The sequence below is a fragment of the Equus quagga genome, chromosome 3, assembly GCF_021613505.1.
Source record: "Equus quagga isolate Etosha38 chromosome 3, UCLA_HA_Equagga_1.0, whole genome shotgun sequence".
In the NCBI taxonomy this organism is placed as follows: domain Eukaryota; kingdom Metazoa; phylum Chordata; class Mammalia; order Perissodactyla; family Equidae; genus Equus; species Equus quagga.
The window spans coordinates 71,323,260-71,348,635 of NC_060269.1; the positions used below are offsets into that span (position 1 = coordinate 71,323,260).

At 37.3% G+C, this 25,376-nt stretch overlaps 1 long non-coding RNA gene across 2 annotated transcripts; it reads left to right on the plus strand.

Annotated features, from left to right (window-relative positions):
* The first annotated feature begins 90 nt into the window (after positions 1-90).
* On the plus strand, positions 91-22,758 carry LOC124237409 (uncharacterized). Of its 2 annotated transcripts, XR_006887998.1 has the most exons (5): positions 92-224; positions 2,203-2,256; positions 20,930-21,011; positions 22,273-22,318; positions 22,653-22,758. It is a non-coding gene; the product is annotated as an uncharacterized LOC124237409 (long non-coding RNA). The 2 variants fall into 2 exon arrangements; XR_006887999.1 differs by lacking the exon at positions 2,203-2,256 and having other exon boundaries at positions 91-224.
* The last annotated feature ends 2,618 nt before the right edge of the window (positions 22,759-25,376 follow it).

The following is a 25,376-nucleotide window of genomic DNA, read 5'->3' on the forward strand; positions in this document are numbered from 1 at the left end:
AGGGCCCTAAATTCACTTCCAAATATTTGAGCAAACTATAATTCGGATTAACTGTGCCAGCGAGAAGAGGGGGAAAGGGCAGAAGGGAAAGCTGGCTTTCTCTGTGAGGTTCCTATTTACTTTTCTTAAGGGGTCTGGCTCTGCGAGGCCCTGGCACAAGCACCAAACACGGGTTTATATGGATTTCTGTTAAATACGCTGCAATCACCAGTTTTCCAAGGAGGGTAAGTTAAGCTGTTAAACTACATTTGGTCAATAGTTAAACCCATTCCTCTTTTGACGGATCCTGTTTGTAACTTGCAGTGTTATTTTTCCCCCAAATTCTTGCAGACGATGTCTCTTTAAGGATCCTGGGACACACACAGTCGTTCAGCTTGTGCTTGCACAATCTGGTGTGGAACAAGGGCAGATGGATTAGCATGTGTGGAGAAAAGCCCTCTTGCTCGAACTAGGTCCTAATTTTTGCCTCGTGCAAATTATACCTAATCCTAAAACTCATCAAGGAAATTAAGGATAGCATTTTATCCTCAGAGGCAGAATATCGAGGTCAAATAGTCTAAAACTATATTGCTATGCTAAGTAAAAGAAGCCAGTCACAAAAGACACATATTGTATGACTCCATTTATATAAAATATCCACAAATAGGCAAATGTCAGAGACAGAAGGTAGATTAGGGGTTCCCTAGAGCTAGAGACCAGGGGAGGGAGGAGAGCAGAGGAGTTATGGGGGGATGGTGATGAAAATGTTCTAAAATGACATTATGGTGATGGTTGTACAAGCAGGTAAATACACTAACCTACATGGACTTGTACACCTTAAACAGGTGAACTTTATGGTGTGTAAATTATATCTTAATAACGCTACTACAAAAGATATATTGAGGTAGGCAAATAGAAGAATAAAAAGAATGAAATCACCTTGGATATGTATTTGTTTTTGCCAAAATGCTCAGAATGCTTTCAAATATTTATTTATTTATTTATTTTTATTTTTTCTTCTTCTTCTCCCCAAAGCCCTCCAGTACTTAGTTGTATATTCTAGTTGCGAGTGCCTCAGGGTGTGCTGTGTGGGACGCAGCCTTAGCATGGCTGGATGAGCGGTGCCATGTCCGCATCCAGGACCTGAACCAGTGAAACCCTGGGCTGCTGAAGCAGAGCGGGCAAACTTAATCACTCAGCCATGGGGCTGACCGCAAAACATCTCTTTATTTTATTTTATTTTTTAATTAGTTTATTTTGAGGAAGATCAGCCCTGAGGTAACATCTGCTGCCAATCCTCCTCTTTTTGCTGAGGAAGAATGGTCCTGAGTTAACATCTGTGACCATCTTCCTCTACTTTATATGTGGGATGCCTGCCTCAGCATGGCTTGGTAAGTGGTGTGTAGGTCTGCGCCCAGGTTCCCAATGGGCGAACCCCAGGACCCCAAAGCGGAGCTCCCAAACTTAACTGCTACGCCAGCCCCTCAAATATCTTTTTAAATGTAAAGGATTTACATTAGCCAGAAAAGTCAATTAACTCTATACTCTCCAATTTACATCTGAAAACGGGCTCATAAGTCAAAATCTCTAACTCACTGTGTATATTGGACTGTGTCTGAATATCTTTAATGCGTCCTTCCACTCTCCCCTCTCTCTCTCTCTCAGACACACACACACAATCTATATTTGTCTATTAGAAGGTTGAAAGGCCATAGAATTTAAACTAGGCTCACATTGTAAGTTTTTCTCAAAAATGAAATACATCTGATAATACCCAAATAATTCAAAGTTTGTTATTCTGTAGAATAGAGTTCTGTCTTTAAGTTGGTGCATTAAATGCTACAACACAATATATTGTCTTGTATTGCAATTATTAAACAATACATTGTGCACATTCGTTCTATCTTACATAGCATGTAGAGGAATTTTAAAACCTGCCAAGAATTAACCCCTTCAGAAAAACTTTAGAAGTGGTAGAACAGACCATGCAGAGGGGTGAACAACTATGATGTGACAGTCCTCCGAAAATGATATAGTAAATTCTAATTTTAAAAAATGACACAAGATGAGTACAGTTGCATCACATGGCCTCAAAGCATAGACGACAAACGAAAGTGCAAAAAGTTCCTACTATCTTACATAGAATGTTTATGCAGCCTATTTTTACACATAAATATCATTTGCTAAGACAACCAAACCAATGTGCATTTCTCTGCCTTTCAGAGAACTGCAAGAAGATTTTACATAATTGCTAACGGGACGTTTGATGTGTATAAGGTATGTTTAATGATTTCCCAGGTTATCATATAACAAAACCAAAGCAATCAAAAGAATAATTTTTTTTTTTTTTTTTTTGTAATTTGAAACCAGTTTTGTAGTGGTACTGTTACACTGCATGTTCATTAGAGTTGCAGAGACTAACTCCTAGCGGCTTAGCCTGATAGAAAAGCAGACACGTTGACTCCAATCCCCGGGATAAATGAGCGGGTGAGTGTGGCGGCAATGCGCTCTCCTGATTGGCTGCTCTTGGAGTCTCCCGCAGAGACTCACACGATCTCCGAGTCCGCGCTGCATGTGCGTTAGCAAAATGCCTTGTCCAAACTTCAGCAAGGTTATTTGATCCCTGATAGTTGGAGGCTTGTCTTTTTCCATAATTGGCATGACCTTTGTAACAGTCTTAGGAAGCTTCCGGTTAAAAACAGCTAAACTTTTTATAAACCTTTAACAAACCAGTACTCTTACGGCAGGACACTTGCTCCTGGTATAGGTCTAGTATGATGTAAGTACAAAGTTAAATGGGTACACCTAAAGAGAAGACCAGAGACTCCAGAACTCTTCATGTAGGCAAGTTCCATCTATGTATCTGTCAGTTTGAATGAAAGCCTGCTATTTGCAAACACTGGGAATGTTTCAACTCTTTCTGCATTTAATCCTTGCAAAAACACCACAAACTTAATAATGTTACCGTTGTACAGGCGAGGGAAGGTGAAACTCAAGGAAGATTAAATAACAGTAGCCACATATCATAACGTATTTTTTCCTTTGGTGATCCCAAGAAAATGGAAACTGTATTTGATATATTATATTTTAATGTTACTGTAATTGCAAACCAGAAAAGACTGAGAAGCAGATGTTTTTTATATATGCGTAGTTTAGTGCACATTTTAGTTTTGTGGCTTTTTTTCCAAATTAAAATAGGATAAATGTCTAAGTGGGCTCTAAAAGAGCCTCAGCACTGAAGTGGATCTGGTCTCTGTCGCAAAAATCATATTTAATGTAGAAAAAACCATGGCTAATACAAATAAAATTTACAAATACAAAATCATAAATATAAAAACTATTGAAAAATCTATTGACTTTTAATAAGAACAAAACAAAACCAAGGTGTTTACTAAAAATTGCTATAAAAGTCACCACAACCCAGCATAATATGTAGACAGGGAGGAGCACAAGCTGCATCTGAACAGAGATGGTGATGTAACAGTGAGAGTGAGGATGAAGCTAAGGTCAAAGCCCTAGGATCTCGTGCCTGGGCCTGGAGCTGTCCTACCAGGCAGTTGACAATTGGAGATGCTGGTCTTTTATTCATTACCCAACAAAGCTATGCTGAAGAAATTCTGAGCAACAATTCAAGGGAAGATTAAATTTAGACAGAATGTAGTTCTCCATGGCAAGTTGAGTGTTGTCTTTTGAAAAAATTGAAGTACAAATAAATATTATATTGAGCCAATTTGCTACTATCTCCTTCCTCCACCAGGTGTGAGTAAAGGGACCAGGGTTATTTTCTTTGCTTGGGGGTGAAGGAAGTGTGGGGTGTGGAAAGAATTGTTTCAAATGCCAAAAAGTGTGGTGTTAAATAATCTAGACACATTTCAAGGATTTTAATTTCCTTGAGTTGGGGATATTCATCCCCTCCCCCTTCCTAAAACAAAAGAAAACAAAAAACAGAGAGAAATAAAGTTGTATTTTAATATCAGCATTAAAAGATACGTCTAAATAAAGTTAAGGAGAGAAATAAAAGATAATTTAAAAAAAGAGAGAGAATAAAAAAAAAGTCGGTGCATTGCAATGACATAACCTGCAACAAGGCTTTATGGTGAGGGGGACACATCAGAACATATCAGAGAGACAAATGCTGTCACAGAAGAAGTACCACATGTCGATGGGGAGAAAGGTGTAGGCCATTTCTAGAGGACAGCTCACAAAAACTAAAAAGAATATCCCACAAATAACCCATTGGATTTATAATCTATGTTAATTTATAAATAGATTTTTTCCCTTTTCTAAAAAACCCCCCAAAACCCCAAAACTTAAAAATTTACGTCCACGTGGGGAATCAAAGGAGACTTTTTATGAGACCTAGTCAATGACTTAACTATGCAAGACTGCACATGCTTCTTGCTGAGGGCCTCCCGTTTTGAGAGAACTTCAGACGGAACATCAAAGCCGGAGGCTGAAAGGAGCTGAGCGGGACTCAGCACAGATGTGTTTCTAGTGCCCCCTGCTGGCTTTATGTGGTACTGCAAATCCCCAAAAAAAGCGATTTTAAGGGACTTGAAACAGAATTGACTCAAAGTAATCATTAATCTCCTGTATTTGAGTTTTCCTTGTTTCTTTTGTTGTAATATGTAATGTGAAGGGAGGTATCGCTCTTCTCACCTCCGTGGTACTTCCCACAGCATCAAATTGTGCTGGGAAGTTAAGAGGCTCTTAGGCAATATTTGTTGCATGAATTAATAATGCTGAGGAAGAGATGATCCAGTGCTAAATGGAGGAGAAAGCGGGACATTTTTTACTTTAAATTTTTACTAGATTTAGTAATTATGAAATTTGAACACAGACCACAAACACACATGTGCGCGCACACGCATGTCCTCCTTGCCATAATCTGCTCTAGTCAGGCCAAATCTATCTGGGATAGGGAAACGGAGGACAACGTCATTTGGCTGGAGCTTTTTGCTGGTCTCATATTATTTCTCTCCTTCCTTTGAATTAACTCTTTAGTTAAAGAAGTAATATACACTTGGGGCTGGCCCGTGGCCTAGTGGTTAGGTTCAGCATGCTGTGCTTTGGTGGCCTGCGTTTGGTTCCCTGGTGTGGACCTACACCACTCCTTGGAAGCCATGCTGTGGTGGCCACCCACATACAAAATAGAGGAAGATTGGCACAGATGTTAGCTCAGGGTGAATCTTCCTCAGCAAAAAAGAAAAAAAAAGTAAAATACTCTTGACCAAAATCAAACCACAAAAGACAAAATTTCAAGCAGTACGTAGTGTGTGCAAGCAAATAGAAGCCTTTCTCTGACCTCAGGCTTCCAATCCCCTAGTCTCTCTCCAAAAGCAACTAGTTCCCTTTCTTGTGTATTTTTATGGAAAATTCTCTGCATTTACAAGCATAAATGTGTTTGTAAATATGTGCATGTGTGTGTGTATATTCACTTCATATTCACAACTTGTTTTTTACAGTAATATCAGTCTACAATAAACACTGTTCTGTAATTATTTTTTCACCTAATAATGTGACATAAAGATGAGCTTATGCAGAAAGGCTCTTTTTGTTCTTTCTTTTTATGGCCAGGTAAGATTCTCTTACATGGTGGTACCATCACTTATTGAACTAGACATCTATTAATAGTTGTTTAGGTCTTTTGGTAATATAAACTATGCTGTAATGAACAAAGATTCTTTGAGAGTATTGAGTCAAAACGTATGAATATTTATCATTTTATTAAGTAAAGCCACTCATCCTCTAATGAAACTGCTGAATTTATATTCTTACTTATAATGTAGGTGAGTTGAGTGATTGTGGGCATTGTGGCCATTACTGTGTATTACTGAGCCATCTAATCTCTACCATCCTGGAAGGTGAAAAATGGTCTCCTGTTTTAATTTTCACTGTGAATAATAATAGTGAGACATCAGCATCATGGTGGAGTGAATCATTCCCTTTGTCTCTTTCCTTTAAGTTACAACCAGTCAGACATCCGCTGACCAACAGAGGACTCCCTACACAGCACAATAGGACACATAAGACATCCAGGCATCTATAAAGTTGCAGTGGGTAGACTGGACCCCTGGGAGGTAGAGGAACTAGAGGAGCAACCTGTTCCTCCTCCCCTGGCAGCAGGTATCCAGGGCTGGGACCCCCATACTGTCATGCACACCTGTGAGAAGACAGGCTTGGCTTGCTTGACCAGTCCTGGTAGGGTGGAGAGTGCAGATCACAATGCTCCATGCCCATTTCCCAGAGGACTTATCCTGTGCACTTGTGAGTGGTACTGGCAATGGGACAGATGGCAGATTGGACTGCTCTCTGCCTGTCTACCAGCAGATCCAATGTGTGCACCTTCTCCCCCTACTGCAGCAGTGGCCAAGTTCTTCCAACAATGGGGATAGTATACAAAACTTGGATTTTCCCAGCTGAGGTGGGGCATTCTGACTTGAGTTTTAAAAATACATCCACTAGCACTAGAGACCAGAGGCTGCACAGTAAGCAACAGCAAAGACCTTGACCTGCTTAGCCGCTGCTCCCCCCAGTGGTGGCAGGTGGAGCCTGTGACCAGAGGCTTCAGGAACCACAGTAAAACTGGTGACCCAGCCTCTAGTGGTGGCATCTCTAACAACAGCTCCACCAGAAGTGGAGGCTGCATGCAATTCCCCAGATCCCTGGGCCCCCAGCAGTGATAGTAACACTGATGAATCCACCACCCCTGGCTGCAGTACAGCTAGCACCCCAGACAATGCAGAAACAGCAGCACAGGTGGTACAAGAGGCAGCAGAATCCTAGACAGAAAGCCAGTGGAGGAACAGAAGACCAAGGTAACCCTGGAAGCAGTAGAAGTGTTCACAGCCTGGCAACCCCGGTGGCAACTCTTGAGACTAAAACAAAGGAACCAGCCATCCAGAGGCACAAGCAGCACAAGGAGGGCAGTGACAACACTCCTGGCAGAGGCAATGGAGACAAGAAAGTGTAGGCTCTCAAAAACAACCAGAAGCAGCACAGAAACAAAGTAACCAAAGCCATATTCAAATAAGAAAGGTGATTACTGCCACAATTGCCAGCAGAGGACAAATTCGTTAAACACCATGAGGAACTACAGTAACATGGCAGAACAGAAGGAGAAGAACAGCTCTCTAGAAGCCAAACTTGAAGTCACAGAAGATTACAATCTGACAAAGAATTCAAAATAACAGTCATAAAGAAACTCAATGAGTTATAAGAAAACTCAGAAAGACAGTTCAATGAGCTCAGGAATAAAATTAATGAACAGTAGTACTTCACCAAGGAGATTGCAACTCTAAGAAAAAGGGAACAAAGCCAAACAGAAATTCTGGAGATTAAAAACACAATAAGTGAGATGAGAAATAATGTTGAAAGCATTAAAAATAGAGCAGACCATGTAGAGGAGAGAATTAGTGAGCTCAAAGATAGAAAGCTAGAAATGAGTCAGGTGGATGAGGAGAGGGAACTAAGATTTAAGAAAAATGAAGAAATTCTTCAAGAAATATCTGGCTCAATTAGGAAAAGTAACAGAAGGATCATAGGTATCCCAGAAAGAGAAGAGAGAGAAAGAAGTAGAGATCTTATTCAAAGAAATAATACCTGAAACTTTGCAAACCAGGGGAAAGAATGGGACATGCAAGTACATGAAGCCAATAGAACTCCTAATTATCTCAATGCTAAAAGACCTTCTTCAAGGCATATAATACTAAAACTGTCAAAAGTCAATGACAAAGAAAAAATACTAAGGGTGGCAAGAGAGAAGACTATAACTTACAAAGGAACCTCCACCAGGCTTTCAGCAGGTTTCTCAGCAGAAACCCTGCAGGCTAGGAGAGAGTGGAATGATATATTCAAAATACTGAAAGTTAAAAACTATCAGCAAAAAGTACTCTATCCAGTGAGATTATCCTTCAGAAATGGTGGAGAAATAAAATTTTTCCCAAACAAAAGCTGAGGGAGTTCATCGCCACTAGACCTGCCTTACAAGAAACATTGAAAAGATCCCTCCTATTTTAAACCAAAAAGAAAAATTTTGCAAAACCATGAGCAAAGAGATAAATAAATAGAATCAGAAAATTGCAGCTCTATATCAGAATAAGTTAGTAAACACTTAATTATATCATAAAAGATAAGGGGAAAGAAAGCAGCAAACATAACTATAACTAATACATTTAGCTCACAAACTCACAACACAAAAAATGAAGAATATGAGAAAAAAGAAACATAGAATGGGAAGAGGAAAGGGACAGAACCTACATAGGCTAATGGAGATGAGAGGCCAACAGAAAAAGGACTATCTCATCTATGGGATCTTTTTATATAAACCTCATGATGACCACAAAATTAAAAAATCAGCAGAGTCACAAAGCACAAAGAGAAAATTGAGAAAAGCATCACAGAAAACCACCAAACTGAAATGACAGACAGAAACACAAAGAAAAAGAAGTATAGAACAGTGGAAATATAGAAAAATTGGAAAACAAATGATGAAATGGCAGTATAAAGCCCTCATATATCAATAATCACTCTAAAAGTAAATAGATTGAACTCCCCAGTCAAAAGACACAGAGTGGCTGGATGAATTAAAACACATGACCCAACAACATGCTGTCTCTAGGAAACACATCTCAGCTCTAAAGACAAACACAAGCTCAGAGTGAAGCAATGGAAGATGATACTCCAAGCTAATGGCAAGCAAAAGAAAGCAGGTGTAGGTGTACTTACTATCAGATAAAACAAAATTCAAGATAAAAACACCAAGAGACAAAGATGAGCATTACATAATGATAAAAGGGACAATCCAACAAGAAGGCATAACACATTAATATATATGAACTTAGCACAGGGGCACCAAAGTACATAAATCAACTATTAACAGACCTAAAGGGAGAAATTGACAGCACCACAATAATAATAGGAGATCTTAAGCCTGCATACATCAATGGACAGATTATCCAGATGGAAAGTCAACAAGGAAACGCTGACCTTAAATGAAACAGTAGACCAGATGGACTTAATGGATATATACATAGACCATTCCATCCAAAATCAGCAAAATATACATCTTCTCAGGTGCTCATGGAATGTTCTCAAGGATAGACCATGGGTTGTGAAACAAAGCAAGCCTCAATAAATTAAAGATTGAAATCATATCAAGCATCTTTCTGATTATCATGGTATGAAACTATAAATTAACTACAAGAAAAACCCTTGGAAAGTCACAAATGTATGGAGACTAACAACATGCTACTGATCAAGTATTAGCTCAATGAACATATCGAAGGAGAAATAAAAAATACTTGGAGACAAATGAAAATGAAGACACAGCATATCAATTCTTATGGGATGGAGCAAAAGGGATACTAAGAGGGAAATTTATAGCAATACATGCCTACCTCGACAAACAAGAAAAATCTCAAACAAGTAATCTTAAACTACAGCTGAGAGAGCTAGAAAAATAAGAACAAATAAAGCCTACAATCAGTAGAAAGAAGGAAATAAAAATCAGAGCAGAAATAAAAGAAAAATAGACTAAAAAAACAACAGAAAGGATCAATGAAACTAAGAGTTGGTTTTTTGAGAAGATAAACAAAATTGACAAACCCTTAGCCAGACTCAGTAGGAAAAAAAGAGAGAAGACTCAAATAAATAAAATTAGAAGTGAAAGAGGAGAAATTACAATGTATAGCACAGGAATACAAAGGACCATAAGAGAATACTATGAAAAGCTATACACCAACAAATTGGATAACCTAGAAGAAATAGATAAATTCTTAGACCCATACAACCTCCCAAAACTGAATCAAGAAGAAATAGAGCATCTGAATAGACTTATCACAAGCAAAGAGATTGAAACGGTAATCAAAAACCTCCCAAAAAACAAAAGTCCAGGACCAGACAGCCTCTCTGGTGAATTCTACCAAACATTCAAAGAAGATTTAATACCTAAGCTTCTCAAACTGTTCAAAAAATGGAAGAGGTTGGTACACTCTGTAACTCATCCAATGAGGCAAACATTAACCCGATACCAAAGCCAGACAAGGACAACATATAAAAGGAAAACTAAAGGCCAATATCACTAATGAGCATAGATGCAAATATCTGCAACAAAATATTAGCAAACAAAATACAATAATACATTAAAAGGATGATACACCATCATCATGTGAGACTTATTCCAGGGGTGCAGGGATGGTTCAACATCCACAAATCAATCAATGTCATACACCACATGAACAAAATGAAGACTAAAAATTGCATGGTCATCTCAATAGATGCAGAGAAAGCATTTGACAAGATCCAACATCTATTTATGATAAAAAGTCTCAACGAAATGGATGTAGAAGTAAAGTACCTCAGGATAATAAAGGTAATATATGACAACATGTAGCCAACACCATACTTAAGGGTGAAAAACTGAAAGCCATTCCTCTGAGAACAGGAAGAAGACAAAGCTGCCCAGTATCACCACTCTTATTCAACATGGTACTCGAGGTTTTGGCCAGAGCAATTAGGCAAGAAAAAAAAATAATAAAAGGAATCCAAATTGGAAAGGAAGTGAAACTCTCAGTTTGCAGATGACATGATCTTATATATAGAAAACCCTAAAGAATCCACCAGAAAACTATTAGAAATAATCAACAACTACAGCAAAGTTGCAGGGTACAAAATCAACTTACAAAAATCAGTTGCATTTCTATACACTAATAACAAACTAGCAGAAAGAAAAGTCAAGAATACAATTGCAACTAAAAGAATAAAATATCTAGGAATACATTTAACCAAGGAAGTGAAGGACTTACACACTGAAAACTATAAGACATTATTGAAAGAAATTGAAGAGGACTTAAAGAAATGGAAAGGTATTCCAGGCTCATGGAGTGGAAGAACTGACATAGTTAAACATGTCCACATTACCTAAAGCGATCTACAGATTCAGTACAATCCCATTCATTATCCCAATGACATTCTTCACAGAGATAGAACAAAGAATCCTAAAATTTATATGGAACAATGAAAGACCCTGAATAGCCAAAGCAACCCTGAGAACAAAGAACAAAGCTAGAGGTATCACAATCCCTGACTTCAAAATATACTACAAAACTATAGTAATCAAAACAGCATGGTACTGGCAGAAAAACAGACAAACAAATCAATGGAGCAGAATTGAAAGCCCAGAAGTAAAACCATAGATATAGACAGGTACTCTTTGACAAAGGAGACAAGAAAATACAATGGAGAAAAGAAAGTCTCTTCAAAAAAGTGTTGGGAAAACTGCACAGCCGTGTGCAAAAGAATGAAAGTAGACTATTATCTTACACTATACGCAAAAATTAACTCAAAATAGATTAAAGACTTGAATGTAAGACCTGAAACCATAAAACTCCCAAGAGAAAATATTGGCAGTACACTCTTTAACATTGGTCTTAGCAGCATTGTTTTGAATACCATGTCTACTCAGGTGAGGGAAACAAAAGAAAAAATAAACAAAGGGGATTACATCAGACTAAAAAGCTTCTGCAAGGCAAAGGAAACCATCAACAAAATGAAAAGACACCCCACAAACCGGTAAAAAATATTTGCAAAGCATATATCCAACAAGGGGTTAATTTCCAAAATATACGAAGAACTCATACAACTCAACACCAAAAAGCAAACAACCTGAATAAAAACTGGGCAGAGGATATGAATATACATTTTTCCAAAAAAGATATACAGATGGCCAAAAGGCACATGAAAAGATGTTCAACATCACTAATTATTAGGAAATGTAAATCAACTCTACCATGAGATATCACCTCGCTCATCAGCATGGCTATAAATAACAAGACAAAAAATAACAAGTGTTGGAGAGGATGTGGAGAAAAGGGAGCCCTCGTACACTGCTGGTGGGAATGCAAACTGGTGCAACCACTACGGAAAACAGTGTGGAGATTTCTCAAAAAATTAAAATTAGAAATACCATATGATTCAGCCATCCCAGGGCTGGGTATTTATCTGCAGAACATGAAATCAACTATGTCATGGGTGGACCAAGAGAAATAAGGCAAACAGAGCAAGACAAACACTGTATGATTTCACTCACATGTGGAAGGTAAACAAACATGTGGATAAGAGAACACATTAGTGGTTACCAGACGGGAAGTGGTGGGAAGAGGGGGAAAAGAGTAAAGGGGCACACATGTATGGTGACAGTTAAAAACTAGACTACTGGGGGTGAACATGATGTAGAGTATACAGAAATTGATATATAATAATGTGCTCCTGAAATTATACAATATTATAAGCCAATATGACCTCAATAAAATAATTTTTAAAAATAATAGTAATAGCTAACTCTCACATAGCACTTGCTATATATTCCAGGCATTATTCTAAGTGCTTTACATGTATGACTAATGTGATACAAAACAGCTTTATTAAGATAAAAGGCATATCATACAGTACATCTATTTAAGATGTACAATTAAAATCTTTTTAATATGTTCACAACATTGTGTAAACATGACCAATTTTAGAACATTTTAATCACCCCCAAAGAAGCTCTGTGCTCATTAGCTGTCACCTCCCTCTCCTCCCTCCCCTTGCCCCAGCCACGGATCACTTTCTGTCAGTATAGATTTACCTATTCTAGACATTTCACATACATGGAATCATATAACTTGTTGGCTTTGTGACTGTTTTTTTTCCCTTAGCATAATATTTTCAAGGTTCATCCATGTTGAAGCATGAGTCAGTACTTCATTCCTTTTTATTGCCAAATAATATTCCATTGTATACCTATAACACATTTTATCTATTCATTTATCAGTTGATGGATATTTGGGTTGTTCCCACTTTTTGGCTACTATGAATACGCTGCTATGAGCATTCATGAGCAAGTTTTGTGTGAACATACGCTTTCATTCTCTTGAGTATACATGGAGGAGTAGAATTGCTGGGTCATGTAACTAACTCTATGTTTAAGTCTTTGAGGAACTTTGAGAAAGTTCCTCTTTCTTCACAGAGTTGCCCAGATTTCTCTCTGAGAGTTTGTCACCACCTCCTCGTGTTGCAAAGTAGTGTTCATTTCTTTATTATTATAATTATAATGTGATATTGTTTACTGTCTGTCTACTGCATGAGATTGTGGCCTTACAAAGTTGGGGATGAAACGTCATTCAGAGCTTCTGTCTCCTTAGCACCAAACATGGAACTGGGTACCAGAGTAGGTACTCAGATATTTTTGTCAACAAATGACTGAATAGAGGAAGGAAGGAAGGAAGGAAAAGTTTGGAAAGTGAAAATCAGTACATAGTCTAACGTATTTACATTTACCTTAAAACTTATTGTCCAGTCTCCTTGGAAAAATAGTTAAGTAGAAGAGTCAGAACTAAAAGGATAAATTGAAACCTTTGAAGTCTTAAATACATTTATAGAAGAATGAAAATGACACTGTGGTGCCATTCACAAATGAAGCAAAAGTAAATTCAAGAAGCCAGAATCAAATTAAGAGGGTCCAGATCTGAGCTTTCATTGTCATAAACATTTGTGACTTTATGGTAGTAATTTTTACCTTTATTATATGACTTAGAGATATCATAGCAATTGATAGAACTTTATAGGTGATTGTTTCTCCTCCTTGAATTGATATTTTAGTGTAAAATAAATCACCATTTTAATGAATGTTTTTGTCATCACTGGTAGAGTTAGAGTACTATTTTACAAAACAAAAATGTATATATTGTCTAGTACCAATACCAATACCTTTTATTCAAGATATTTAGACAGTGTAATAATAATACAATGTGCCACATGTAAACAGTCTTCACAGTTGTAAAAGCTAAGGTGTACTCAGAATCGAGAATTTGCCTGGACCTGGCCTGGTTCTCAAAGAACTGGAAAATCAGCATGCAAATTGATCCTCAGAATTATTTCTAAAAGCTCTACTCTCTGGCTTCACACATCAATCACCATATTTCCTCTCACTACACAGGGATTTGATTGACCCTTGTCCAAAATTCTACACTGCCATCCCAAGCCTACTGCACATACCCTACCCTAGATGCACTCTTTGGACCATTTCAAACTGCAGAAGCGCAAACCAGTTGACTTATTACCTAATAGCAATGTAAGAAAGGCACAAATCTGCCAGGACCTTGAGTCTACATTGTAGAGGACTTTCTCCAGAGGCCTTGAACCCAGTTTGTCTGCTTGACCAGCCAGGAGAAATTAGGCAGTCTCATCAGCTCAGTCCTGCTCGAATGAGGAAAGCGTTTCCATGTCAGACTTCAGCTCTGGCAGTTTCAGTGAAAAGTTCCAAGGAAAGTTCAAGTTTAGAATTTGACAGAGAAGAAGATTGAGAATAGTGCCAAGATTCACAGTGAAAGGGGAGGAGACCATAAAAGTGGGAGCTCTGGGCCTGTTCCTGGTTGCTGGGACCCTGGCCCCAGACGTCACTTTGACATCAGCAGTCTCAGATACCCTGAGATGGAATGTTCTGTTCCATCAAGCACTGTAAATCTTTATCTGGGATGCACCGAAGCTGCGTTATATCAGCTCACTGAAGCTGATGATTAGATCTTTAGGAATTTTGCAAGCAGGTTGATGACATTTGCTGCTTGAAGTTAACCACTGAGGGAGTATTTACACCATGGAAATTGGCAAACAGTGCAACCTAAGGCTTTTTCCCCAAGAGAGACGGCTATTAAATATTTACCAGTATACCACTATTCCTACCCTATAAAAACCTATGTATAAATCAGTGGTTCTTAACCAGGAGTGATTTTTGGCTCACCGGTGACATTTGGCAATGTTTGAAGACATTTTTGGTTGTCATAAGCGGGAAGAAAAGGGAGTTGCTACTGACACCTAGTGGGTGAAGCCAGAGATGCTGTTAAACATCTTGATTAACAACCCCACATAACAAAGAATTATCCAGCCAAATGTCAACAGTGCTGAGGTTGAGGTTGAGAAACCTTGGTGTAAATAAACCTTGAGAAAGTAGAGCTTGCTGAAAGGCTATACTCATTAAGACTAAAATAGATTCCCAGTGGTGGAACTGGCAAACACATCCCTATAATTACTCTCTCCTTCCCCATTAAAAGGCTCATGTGGCTACCTTACAACCATTGCTAATGCTCATGTATTAAAAGCTAACCTTGCAGGTGCTTCACAACTGCACTGTTGCTGTCTCTTCTGCATCATTCATATCTACTCCTATTTCAGTCCTGCTCACCTCCCAATGACTTGTATCTCATTGCCTCTTTCTACCTATCCCAGTGACATTCTGCTACCTGCAACTAACCCCTACCCACTTATCCAATGATTTCGTTTAAAAAATACAGCTTTAGTGAGATATAATTCACATACCGTTTAAAGTGTACAATTCAATGGCTTTTAGCATATTCACAGAGTTCTGCAACCATCCCCATAATCAATTTTAGAACATTTTCATCAACTCAGAAACAAACCCTAAATCTATAAAGAGTCAGTCTCAATTTCACCCAAGCTCCTCAATCCTAGGCAACCACTAACATACTTTCTGTTTCTATAGATGTGCCTCTTCTCAATATTTAATTTGAATAGAGTCATATAATATATGGTCTTTTGTGAGCATGTTGAACTGTGTCAGTAATTAATTTCTTTTTATGACAAATAATATTCCATTGTTGGGACATACCACATTTTGTTTATCCATTTATCAGTTGAGGGGTTGTTCCCACTTTTTGACTATTTTGAATAATGCTGCTATGAAGATTTGTGGATAGAGGTTTTTGTATGGACATATGTTTTCACCTAGGAGTAGAATTGTGGAGTCATACAGTAACCCCATATCTAATCATTTGAGAAACTGCCATACTGTTTTCCAAAGTGGCTGCACCATTTTACATTTCTACCAGCAGTGTATGAAGGTTCCGATTTCTCTACATCTTCACCAACACTTGTTATTATCTGTCTTTTTGATTAAAGATGTCCTAATTGGTGTGAAGTGGTATCTCATTGTGGTTTTGATTTACATTTACCTAATAGCTAAAATGTTGAGCATTTTTGTGTGTGTGTACTGGCCATTTGCATATCTTTTTTGTAGAAATGTGTATTCAGATCTATTGCTCATTTTTCAGTTGGGTTATTTTTCATTTATTATTGAGTTATAAAGATTTTCATGAATCCTGGATTAAAATCCCTTATCAGGTGTATGACTCACAATTTTCTTTCCTAATTCCATGGATTCTTCCCTCACATTCTTGATGGTATCCTATGAAGCACAAAAATTTTTTAATTTTGATGAAGTACAATTTATGTATTTTTTCTTGTATACTGTGTGTTTTTAGTATCTAAGAAACTGCTGCCAACTCCAAAGTCGTGAAGATTAACCTCTGTTTTCTTCTAAGACTTTTATAATTTTAGCTCTTACATTTGGATCTGTAATCCATTTTGAGTTAATTTTTAGGCATGCTGTGATATAGGGGTCTAAGTTTATTCTTTTGCCCATGGATATTCTGTGTTGCAGTTCCATTTGTTGAAAAGACTATTTTTCCCCAACCTGTCAAAAATCAATTGACCACAAATGTGAAGATTTATTTCTGGATTCCTGATTCTATTCCATTGATTATATCTCTGTCCTCTTGCCCGTACTACACTGTCTTGATTGCTATAGTTTTGTAGTAAGTTTGAAATCAGGAAATGTGAGTCTTCTTTTACTCTTTCTTTTAACATTGGTTTGGTTATTCTGGGTTCCTTGAATTTCCATATGTTATTGATTTCTAATTTCATCCCATTGTGGTCAGAGGACATACTTTGTATAATTTAAATCCTTTTAAATTTATTGAGGCTTGTTTTATGGTCCGGCATATGGTCTATCTTGTATTATATTCCATATTCAACTGAGGAGAAAGAATATTTTGCTATTGTTAGGTGAAATGTTCAGTAGATGTCTGTATATTATAATGTTCTGTATATTATAGTGTTTTGACATCTTAGAAAACCTTTCTGGCTGGGGAGAGACTGTCCTTCCCTGGGCTATTCAGTTCTTAGCAATAACAAAAGATCCAGGTGGGAGCATGCTTTTGATAATGCAAACCAACCAATCCAGAGCCATACCTCCTTGATCCAGGAATTAAAATAGGCCTCTTTCTTAATCATTTCCAGGCCTGATACCAGGCAACTAGAGACCACCCTTACAGCCCAAAGCCCACTAACGTTATTTCAACTAGGCAACACTAAACCGTTCACCCTGCCCTGCCTTCTGTTTCCTGCAGAAAGCCCCAGTAAAGGCTCTGGACTAATGCTTTCCCCTTGCTCCTATCTTCTGCCTCCTAACCACCCTAGTGTATTTCCCATGTGGCCCTCCATGGCGTGGCATGCCTCTATCTCTAAGACTTGTGACGATAGTAAACTTTGTCTTTTCCTGAGCTTCTCCTATGTCTCCTCTTGTGAGCATCTCTATCTCATAAAAGAATGCAAGACGATGTCTTCTAGGTCTACTTGGTTTCTAGTGTTGTTCAAATGTTCTATTTTTTGTTCATCTTCTGCCTGGCTGTTTGATCCATTATTGAAAATGGGGTATTGAAACCTCCAACTTCTATTGTCGAATTGTCTACTCCTCCCTTCAATTCTTACAGCTTTTGTCTCATGTACTTTGGGCTTTGCTGTTAGGTGCATATGTGTTTATAATTGCCACATCTTTCTGATAGATTGACCCTTTTATCATTAAAAAATGTGCTTCTTCATCTTTAGTAACATTTTGGTTTTAAAGTCTACTCTGTGTGATATTTGTATAGCTACCCCAGATTTCTTATGGTTGCTGTTTACATGATGTATCTTTTTATATCCTTTTACTTTCAACCTATTTGTATCCTGAAATCTAAAATGTTTACCCTGTACACAGCATAGAGTTGGCTCTTGTTTTTTAAATCTAATTTGACAATATCTATTTTTATTAGATTGTTTAACCCTTTGACATTTTAGCTTTATTATTGATACAGTCAGATTTATATGTACCATTTAATTTTTTGTTTACTATATGTCATATCTCTTTCATTCCTCTATTCATCCTTTACTGCTTTCTTTTTTATTAACTGAATATTTCCTAATGTGCTCTTTAAATTTCTTTAATGATTTTTCACTATATATATACATAATTATTATATATATATATAAATATATATATATTATATATTATATATATGTACATATATATAATTATTATTTTTGAGAAAGATTCTCCCTGAGCTAACATCTGTGCCCATCTTCCTCTTTTTTGTATATGCATCACTGCCACAGCATGGCTGATGAGCCATGTGTAGGTCCAAGCCCAAGATCCAAACCCGCAAACCTGGGCCACTAAAGCAGAGTGAGCCCAACTTAACCACTATGCCATGGGGCCAGCCTCTTTCACTATATTTTTGAAGTAATTTTCTTAGTGGTTGTTATAGGTCTTATGATTTTAGGAATTCAGAACAGGTCTCCAAGATGTGCCACTCTGGTATGCAGATTATTTTGAACTAAAAACAGTCAAGTCCCAGAGGCTCAGAAAGAAACCTTGAACTTCCCTTTTGCTACTTAAAAGTATTTAGAGATGGGGGAACTGTTATGGGAAGAACTATCACCATAGATAGCTAAAGTGAAATATGAACTAGGTGTGATAGACAGAGAGAAGTCTAGCGAGGCTCATTTGATCAAAGTCCCTTCTGGGGCCCATTGCCTCAGCATGGCGAGCAAACGTTTGTTTACTAAACATTAACTCCTGTCATCTTCCTGTGAATTGTCTCTCCTCCCCTTGAAGTCTCAACCTCCTTCTTCTTAGTTTAGGATGATATATATAGGATGATAATATATATATGACTTTAGTGGACTGTCTCTGGAATTTTTCATGCTTATGTGAATTCCCCACATGCATGTATTAAATCTGATTTTCTCCTGTTAACCTGCCTTATGTCATTTTAATTATTTAATCAGCCATAAGAACCAGGAAGGGAAGGGGGAAATTTTTCCTGCCCCACATCATATACATCTTCTTTGTTGTTTTTAAGTTTTGAAAAAATTGTAGTATCCTGTGTCTCTCGGGTCAGAAAGGAGCAGTAGTTCCATAGGGGTCTGTGAGATTTCAACCAGGAAAAGAAATTGGTATTTATCTTTGCGCAGAGGAAGTTGTTGAGGTGGTTCAGGTCCCAGACGTCAGCAGACCAGGTGACATCGAGAAGCCAACTGGCTGGGAGACAAGGAAGCAAATAAAGGAAGAAACCCAGTCTAAGTGTCTGTATATTACTGTCCATGAACCTGTAATTAGAGGAGTTTATCCTGTAATGAGTGACTTTTGCAATAAGACAAAACAAATCTACTTCAAATGAAATTTTTTGGATCAAGTATCTACTTTGAAAACTTCATTATTTTGTGCTTTATTCTTGTTTTCTTTTTTTCCTGAATGAGTGTTTTACTTGAAATTCTGATGGTTGAAGTATTTCTTAATTTTAAATTAATGTTTTAAAAAAATTAGATAAAATTTACATAAAACAAAACTTTAATCATACAGTCCAATGAGTTTTTTAAATTGTGGTAAAATATCCATAATATAAACTTTATCATTTTAACCATTTTAAAGTGTACAATCAGTGTGTATTCATCGTTGTGCAGTGATCACTGCTTTCTGTCTCCAGAGCTTATTATTATCCCAAATCAAAATTCTATCCCCTTTACACTATAACTCACGGTTCCCTCCTCCTCTCCAGCCCCTGGTAACCACTATCTTAATTTATTTCTCTACAAATTTGACTATTCTAAGTTCCTCACATAAGTGAAATCATGCAGTATTTATCTTTTTTGTCTGGCTCATTTCATTTAGCAAAGTGTCTTCAAGGTTCACCCATGTAGTAGTATGTGTCAGAATTTCTGTCTTTTTTAAGGCTGAATAACATTTCCTCGTATGTATATACCACATTTTGTTTATCTGTGTTTTCATCAATGAATATCTGGGTTGTTTCCACCTTTTGGCTATTGTGAATAACGCTCCTTCGAACAGTGGAGTACAAATATGTGTTTGAATTCCTGCTTTTATTTATTTTGGTTATATGCCCCTAAGTGGAATTGCTGGATAATAGGGTAATTCTATGCTTAATCTTTTTTGAGGGATTGTCATACTGTTTTCCACAGAAACAGCACCATTTTACATTTCCACCAGCAATGCACAAAGGTATCAATTTCTCCACGTTCTCGCCAACACTTGTTATTTTCTGGTTTGGGGGGGGGATTTGTTTTGTTTTGTTTTTAATAGCAGCCATCCTACTGGATGTAAAGTCTTACTGCACCTTCTCTTCTTGGATATTCTATTGTGTGTTTTCACGCATAATCTTTTGTCTGTGGGTCTTAGTCTCCCTGAAACTTTCCTGAACAGCACCTGATGCTTTTTCTTACCTGAGATCTGAGTTGGGTAAAACTGAAAGCAGTCCTTCATGAAGCCCCCAGCTAGGTTAGAAAAGAATAAATAAGGGCTTCTCTGCTCTCTTTGGTTCAAAGGAGGGATACGGAACTGTGCTGCTCCATTCTATGGTCTATCATGTGTTTTCACCTATAATTTCTTGGTCCAGGCATCTGTGGGTTTTAGTCTCCCTCTAGCTTTTCTGAGCCCCATGACTGGGATCCGAGTTAGGGAAAATAGAAACCAGTTCTTCACATAGCCCCCCAAAAGGTTACAATCTTACAAATAAGTTCTCCTTCGTTTCTTTCAGTTCAAAGGAAGCATTGGGGAACTGGGCTGTTGCCTCCTCCAGACCAAGGCCTGTGTCACACAGGACACATGGAAGAGGGGGTCGGGAAAGGGTAGGGAAAAACATCACAAGATTTCCAACTGATGTGAATGTCTTTTACTTCATTGAATGTTCACTTAGTTGCTATAGACTTTTGACTATTTTCCAGAGCTCCTATAAACTTATTTTAGCAAAGTTTTGATTTTATTTTGTTATCTCCATAGGGGAACAAGGACTTGGAGCTTCCTAGTCTGTCATTTTGCCAGTATCGCTCCTTTCCAATGAGTTTTGACCACCATAATTAAGGTATGGAATATCTCTGTCTCATCAGAAAGTTTCCTCATTTTTCTTTCCCAGACCAGAAATAAATGTTCGCATTTCTATCACCACCGCTTAATTTTATCTGTTGTAGAATTTTACATAAAGAAAATTGAACAGTATGCACTCTTTCATGTCTGTCTCTTTCGATTAAACTAGTATTTTTGAGATTCATGCATGTTTTGTATTTCAGTAGTTTGTTCTTTGTTATTGCTCAGTAATATTTCATTGTATAAATATGAGTCAATTTGTTTAATTACCTGTTGATAGACTTTTGGACTGTTTCCAGTTTTTTTGATATTATACATAAAGGTTTTATGAATATTCTTGTGTATGTCTTTTTGTGTGTATATTTTTCATTTCACTTGGGTAAATATCTAGAGGTGGAATAGCTAGATCATAGGGAAGCTGTATGTTTATAAGAAACTGCCAAACTCTTTTCCAATATGGTTGTAGCATTTTGCACTCCCAGTAGCTAGTTATGGGAATTCCAATTCCTCCATATCCTTATCTACACTTGATATTGTCCATCTTTTCAGTTTTAGACATTCAAGTGTACATGGTAATATCACATAATTATGTTCTTCATTTCTCTGATGGTTAATAATTTTTAACATGTTTTTCCAGGTCCACACCTGGGGTCTGAACCTGTGAAGCCTTGGCCCCTGAAGCAAAGCATGTGAACTTAACCACTATGCCACCAGGCTGGCCCAGAAACTATGCTCTTTTATATGTTATACTCCCCACTCCCAAACATGTGCTTACTGACAATTGGTAGATCTTTTGTTCATGTATTTTGCCTATTTTAAAACTGTTGTTGATCTTTTTTTTAAAGATTGGCATCTGAGCTAACAACTGTTGCCAATCTTTTTTTTCCTACTTTTTCTCCCCAAACCCCCCAGTACATAGTTGTATATTGTAGTTGTGGGTCCTTCTAGTTGTGGTATGTGGGGTGCTGCCTCAGCATGGCCTGACGAGATGTGCCATGTCTGTACCCAGGATCTGAACTGGCAAAACCCCGGACCACTGCAGCGGAGCACATGAACTTAATCACTCGGCCAAGGGCTGGGCCCTGGTCTTTTTATTATTGAATTAATTTCATATATTCTGGATATGTATTTATTAGATATAATTACTACAAATATTTTCTCTCAGTCTGTGTTGTGCTTTTTTATTTTCATAAGTCTTTTTTGAAGAGCAGAAGGTTTTAATTTTAATGAAGTCCAATTTATCTTTTTTTCTTTTGTAGTTATTTTTTCTTGAGGAACTCTTTGCCAACTGGAAAGTTTACAAAGGTATTCTACTATGTATTCTTCTAGAAGTTTTATAGTTGTTACTTTTTTATTAAAGTTTATGTTCCTTAAGTTTTATGAGGTAAGGGTCAAGTTTCATTATTTTTCAAATGCGTATTAAATTATTTCGATATCATTTGTTAAAAAGACTATCCTATCTCCATTGAAATACTCTGACATCTCTATTGAAAATCAATTGACTTGATGTGTCTGGTTTCTCCATACTGTTTCTTAAATTTATTTGTCTATACTTATTCCAAGACTACACTTTCTGCGTTGTAATTTTACAGTAGGTTTTGGAATCATGTTGTTTAAGATCTCTCTCTCTTTTTTTAAGGTGATGCTGCTGACTTTCCCTGTCAAGTCAATCTCAAATCATATTTCAAGGACAATTGATTATAAAGACATTGGTAATGATAAATAAAATAGATAATGCTAATTTCTTTTAATTGAAAAAGAGGTCCATTATTTTGGGAGCTAGTCAAGATTTTGGAAGACTTACAAATATGCACTCAGGAGCAGCCATGATTCCTTCTACTTGGCTCTCCCTCTTGTTCTTCCTGGCTCTTTATCAATCCTTTACGTACCCACAACTGGCAATTATTTTATCTCCAGTTAAGAAACCATGCACCATTTTTTTTTTGGTGAGTAAGATTAGCCCTAAGCTGACATCCACCACCAATCCTCCTCCTTTTGCTAAGGAAGATTGGCCCTGAGCTAACGTCTGTTCCCATCTTCCTCTATTTTGTATGTGGGATACCTGCCACCGCATGGCTTGATAAGTGGTGCATAAGTCCACACCTGGGGTCTGAACCTGCGAACCCTTGGCCCCTGAAGCAAAGCATGTGAACTTAACCACTATGCCACCAGGCTGGCCCAGAAACTATGCTCTTTTATATGTTATACTCCCCACTCCCAACTCTGAAGTTAGAAATGACCCAAACTTTATCTTCATCCTCTGCATGCAGCCAATGAGAGAAAGTTATTCTCTATAGATTGGATTGTACATAGTACAATGAAAGAATAGTGCCAGAGGAATTAAATCATATGTGCAAGTCTATGGTACACCCATATGTAACACTACACTGACTATGCAGTCTGCAAATGGCATCTGTGAGCATCTTCTTGAAATGCTTTTCAAACATTCTCTAAATTTTAATAGGATAAAATAAACTCAATAAACTCTAGATACTAATTTAAACTTTTTAAAAACAAAATTCTTGGGGCTGGCCCAGTGGCGCAGCGGTTAAGTGTGCACGTTCTGCTTTGGTGGCCCGGGGTTTGCCTGTTCAGATCCTGGGTGCGGATATGGCACCACTTGGCAAGCCATGCTGTGGTAGGTGTCCAACATATAAAGTAGAGGAAGATGGGCATGGATGTTAGCTCAGGGCCAGTCTTCTTCAGCAAAAAGAGGATTGGCAGCAGATGTTAGCTCAGGGCTAATCTTCCTCAGAAAAAAAAAAGATAATTCTACTTTATTGTTTTATTTGTTTGCATTTTGGTGTCGAAAGGACCTTAAAAAGACAACATCCTCTTCCACTTTATGAATGAGGAAACCAAACCAGCAAGTAGTGTCTGCCTTGTAGCCACAGGACTTATCCATGTCAGAGCTACAACTCAAAGGCCCAATGCTTTGCTAATTTTTAATTTTTATTTTTTAAATGACAGCAGAAGGTCTCTTTCACTCCTCTGACAAGACATGGTATGTTTAATTTTTAAAATAAACATATTTTTGAGTTTTGTATTTCTAAGCCCCATTTTTTCAAGATATCTTTTTTATTCAACATTTTTCTCTATCTCCTAATATGCCTGGTGTTTTCAGTCTTTTAATTCTTCTGATCCCCACCCCCTGCATTTGATCTTCATTCCCTCTGGTTCTCTCTCTCTCTCTTTCTAATCAATTTCCATAGTTCACTTGTGTCTCTTTTTCTTCCTGAACATTTTCTTATGTCTCATTCCTATTTTATCTGTATTCTTTTAAAATGGATCTCCATAAACGCTACCACTCCGCCAGCATCCCTCTTTTCTTGTTTCTATCTATATTTTTTCCTTCTTCAATCTGTTTCTCTCAGACCATTTTTAGCCATTTCTTTACTTTTTTGTTTTTTTTAAAAAAAATTTAATTGACATATATTTGACATGTAACATTAGTTTCAGGTGTACAAAATAATGATTCAATATTTGTATATATTATTAAATGATCACTACAATAAGTCTGGTCAACATACATCATCACACATAGTTACAATTTTTTTTCTTGTGATGAGAACTTTTAAAATTTACTCTCTTAGCAACTTTCAAATATACAATACTATATACAAATATACAATATTATTAACTCTAGTCATCTTGCTGTACATTACATCCCTAGGACTTATTTAGTTTATAACTGAAAGTTTGTACATTTTGACCATCTTCACCCATTTTTCCCCAAACCAACCTCCCACCTCTGGCAACCAACAATCTGTTCTCTGTATTTATGAGTTTAGTTTTTTGATTTTTACTTTTGTGTGTGTGTGTGAGGAAGATTGGCCCTGAGCTGACATCTATGACAATCTTCCTCTGTTTTGTATGTGAGATGCCACCAAAGCATGGCTTAATGAATAGTGGGATCTGAACCTGTGAACTCTGGGCTGCTGAAACAGAACATGTGAACTTAACTTAAGCCACTGTGCTGGCCCCTAGTTTTTATTTTTGATTCCACATGTAAGTGAGATCATATGGTAATTGTGTATCTATATATGTATATACCTATATGTATGTATATATGCATGTGTATACACCACATCTTCTTAATCCATTCATCCATCGATGGACTCTCAGGTTGCTTCTATGTCTTGGCTATGTAAATAATGCTGCAATGAACATGCGGGTGCATGTATCTTTCTGAGTTAGTGTTTTCATTTCCTTCAGATAAATACCCAGAAGTGGAATTGCTAGATCATATGGCAGTTCTATTTTTATTTTTTGAACAGTCTCCATACTGTTTTCCATAATGGAGGTACCAGTTAACACTCTCACTAGCACTATACAAGGGCTTCCTTTTCTCTACATCCTTGCT